Here is a 4,666-nt window from a genome sequence, read left to right on the forward strand (position 1 = left end):
ACCCTCTACCCCCCAAGCCCCTACCCTCCATCCAACATCCCACCACCCCACCTCCAACATCCACACCCACCCACCCACCTCTCACCTGCACCCTCTCACCTGCCCACTAAATCCCGGACGGTTTATCTAGAACCGGCCTTATATAGCTANGAAAGCTATAGATTAATATAGTTCAGCTTACACCAGGACTACCAGCTTATTGTTTTTTTAATCCGTGAGGAATTTTTTTCAAAATACTTCTTCTGAACAAATAATAAATAATCAATAATAAATAATAAATGAGAAAAAAATGGACGATTTAAAAGAATGAATAATCATCTTTATTTCTTCTAATTATCATTTTTACAAAAATCATAATTTTTAAAATTTTCCATCATAATTTTTACATCAAATGTAAGTTCATGTAAATATCCCAACATGAGCGAAATTGAATGTTTCTTCTCATCTTCTCCAAGTTTTATCTTCTTAGCCTCATAGTATTCTCCTTGCTTTCTTTCGAAGTCATCTCCCAGTCTTCTGATAACATCTTCAATACAGCGTTGAATCATGCTCGATTTCATATCGAGTAGAGCGTGGAATGAAACTGTAGAATTCTGCTCAATCTCTTCACGTTTCATCCTCAAAACTCGCAATTGATCTTCAAACTCCACAACATCATGAAGAAATTGCCACGCATAGTTAGGCGCGTCATTTCCAAAATGCCTTTCTACGATGTCACTATGATTCCAACAATATGGCGGAACATCACTGAGACACAACATCTCCTCTGGTGTAAGGTCCAACATGTTTCCCACTACTATAAGTTCCAACGAAAATTTCGAAGACTTTTATCCTACTGCCTCCCACTCTAAATCATATACATTCCCCCACACACATCCCACCAACTCAACCCTCTACCCCCCAAGCCGCTACCCTCCATCCAACATCCCACCACCCCACCTCCAACATCCACACCCACCCACCCACCTCTCACCTGCACCCTCTCACCTGCCCACTAAATCCCGGACGGTTTATCTAGAACCGGCCTTATATAGCTAATAGATTCGCACCTATAAAACTCTCTGAATGGGATGAACAGTATAAAGATGTTATATTCAAAATCTCAATATACTACAGAAAGCTACCTTGGCTGCGCAAAAATGATGCCTTTCAAAACGGAAAAGGGGGAAACAGGCTGTGGATCGTCTGGGCGAGAAGATTGTCACCTGTCTGGTATCGTGAAATGCAGATTCGACGCACCTTTGACACTGTTTTCAAGTTTAATGGCCGAAAACGTTTGTCGTCTCTGCGAAATACTCAAGATCGAGAGAAAGACAGATTTTCATTAAGATGAAGAATTGACAGATTTGCCTTGAGTGGGAAAGACCTGGGTGGTAGGTCAGAATACACTCAAGATACTATATTGATGTGAGTGGATTGTGATTTACCAGGACGTAGTTTGAAAATTTTTTGAACCTTTGGAATGTTGAATTTTTTCACACTGTTTCTTGATTTGGTGTAGTTTACTGTTTAATACGCTGTTCCTGATTTGAACTCTGCCATTAAAAATGTGCAGGGTAATCGAACTAGATGTCGAATAGCAGTTAATTTTCTTTCATTTATAAAAATCCACAATTTTTCAAGAGTAGACTTGTTAAGGACAAAGAGAAACATTAACATCAGTCATGACACATGCACCTGGTACCAGGTGAAAGTAAAAGATCCTTCAAGGATTTGATATCGTAATTTGTTTCTGAGATGGGATAAATGAAAGCAAGGAAGCAGAGTTGAACTATCTAACAGGGGGAGACCATTATACCATCCGTCTGACGATTGGAATTCTGCGAATTGTGACAAATTCACAATATATTCCCAAGCACTTGGGTTTTTGTTCTTATAATTTACAGCTCTCCAAAATTCTCATCGAGTAAACACTTTCCCCGAATATCCAAAATTTAGAGAGGAAAATAAATTCAACGGTCATGGTTTTAAGTCGTAAAATCTCAGTTCTATCTCATTTCGAAAGTTTCTCTTTTCCATGTGGCCAACACGTGTGGGCTCTCCTTTGTTCATTCTATCGTTGGGCTGAGGGCCCTAAAACCCTCCGAGGAAAACTCGCGACGTCACATGCTCCCCTTCTTCCCCTCTTTCACTTTCCCGTTTTCCCTTGGGTTTCACTTTTCCCTTTCCCTTAGGCCAGGATTGCATGCGCAGCTTTTGGTCTAGTGGGGGTTGTTGGACCCAACCCTTAGAGTTAAGGGGTAACGGAACCGACCACAAAAAGACGTTTACCAAAAACAAGTTTTCTTGGATTCTATGCAATGAGAATCAATGAAACTTTTTCCCCGTATTGAGAGTAGCGGAACGCATCGCTCTCTTTTCATGCTTTTCTTATTTATGCAAAAAAAAATTGCAAATTATTTAACGGCAAGAACCAGGGCAAGGTCGATGCTATTTTATTTGTAGGAATCTGCCAAGTCATGGTAGAAAAACCATGAAAATTTTTTTGTAGATTTTTCTTAGCCGATGGCTATTTTCATAAGAAGAGAGCGATCGAGTGAGGTCCAAGTCAGAGATTTTGAGTACAAAAACGTACTTTTGTTGCGTAATTTTCGTAAAAACTTGTTTATGATGATTGGGTGGTATCCAGGAGGTAACATGTCCTTTACAGGGCACCAATTGTAAGAGGGAAGTACTTTTACGAGTCAGAAGATCATGTAGAATGTTTCCATACCATTATTATTTATTTATATCCATTTATTTCCATTTTATGGGCTTTTGTACTTTTCACGTACAAAATCCAAAAAAAAACACGGGAGCCTGTAATACCGATAGGGGGGACCCCTAACCTCTGCGTGCGACGGGTTCCGTTACCCCTTAAGTTTAAGTTTAAGTCAGCCTCACCGGGGGTGTTCTACAATCAAGCCTTCAGCTTCTCTCTTCAATTAGTTTTTCGGCTAGTTTTTTTTTCTTAGTTTTCAAGAGTTTTATTAGTTTATTGTATCGCAAGTTTAAAGTTTTCAAGTTCAGTTTTATACAAATAAAAGTGTTAATGTGCTCTCTAAAGCACTTGTGTTCTGGATTTATTTATATTTATCCCAAAATCCAATTATCCTCCACTTGAACGAGACAACATCGATGGAGTTCTTATCAGAGGTTTAGGGGCTAACGGATCCAGGTGCAAAGTTTGGCGCTAAATAATCTAAAAAGCGCTACTGTCCTCCTAGTAACATCGACAGGACATAACAGCGGCGGCGCTAGTCCTTATAGAATCCTTATAGAAAAAAAGCATGCATGTCATGGCGGAGAGCATGTAAAAAGCAGGGTTGCCAGATACTTGGGAAGCTGAACAGCCAATGCGTGGCGCTGGTACAGCCCAAAAATAGCCCCCTCCAAAATTTTCCCCGCCAATTCCCGCCCACTTCAAACAGGAAAATTTGAAAAAATTACGAATGTTAAAAACTCCAGTTTAGCAAATATAAACAAACAATTATAACATATTAAACTCTTTATTCTTTACTTGTCCATACAAACTATATTAATATTGATAGCAATATTTTTTTGGCAACACACTTTTGGTCCCGAGTCATTAAAAATAGTACGAATAGAATAACAATATTAAGATATTCGTCAATTGAATCAAAATTGAACAATATTAGATTCTCTAGTCTTGTGTACTCCTTGTGGACTCCTCAAAAATCTCATAAGCTTCCAGGAAGGTGGAATCGATCTCAACGGTTTTCATTCCAGATATAGATGCCTCGTACATGTTTTTATTAAATCTATTAAACATGTCCCGAGTTGGTTTATAAGTCTTACAGCACTGGTTCATTGTTTTCATATGAACTCGTGTACGGATCAAAGCGACCAACATGGGTATGAGTAGTCGGTTACGTACTTTTGTCTTAACAGCTGTCATAATGCTGAAAACTCTTTCCACTCCAGCATTACTGATAGGCAGTGACAGAACTCTTAGAGCAAACATACTCAACTCTCCAAACGTTCTCTCCCTATTTGCATTCCTCATATTCCACACAGCAATCCAGAAATCAACCACTTTTACAGGCTCCTCGTGATTCGGCAAAATTTCACCGAGTCTCAACGATTGTAGAATCCGCCACTGCGTCTCGATAGTCTCTCGGTCCGCTCCATCACCTACTAAATCCCGAGGAAGATCCCTGGCTGGGATGGGATATTGGGAAAGGCAAGTCAGGGGGGAAAAATATTTCAGACTGTCAATCATACCCAGATTCTGGGGTAGCCTCTGCCACAATTCTTTGCACAGACGGATGATGAATAAAGAGGCTCTTTCCTTGATTTCATTGAGAACAGTGGTCTTCACCTGCATCTGTCTGGCAGCAATATCAAATTTTTCACTTAAATCTCGCGAATCAGTTGGAAGAAGAGAATTGCCAAAGTCATCATTTGCATGCTCCAAACATTTCTTCACACCATCCAAATCGTTTTGGTGCAATATCATGGTTGAATTGTGTGGAGATTCTAATGATTTCAAAAAGGCTGGTTTAAAGATCCTTCTCGCCAACGAAATAAGAAGCAGTCGAAGCTCCGAGTACAAATTTGTTACATCCGCATCCTGCTGCTGGAAGGCCAAATTCAAGCTGTGCACATCTCTGAGAATCCCATCGAGAAACGTTAAATAGAGATAATGGGCATTATCTTCATACAT

The sequence above is a fragment of the Diachasma alloeum genome, unplaced genomic scaffold, assembly GCF_001412515.2.
Source record: "Diachasma alloeum isolate Michigan unplaced genomic scaffold, Dall2.0 Dall_scaffold_00425, whole genome shotgun sequence".
NCBI classification, from domain to species: Eukaryota; Metazoa; Arthropoda; class Insecta; order Hymenoptera; family Braconidae; genus Diachasma; species Diachasma alloeum.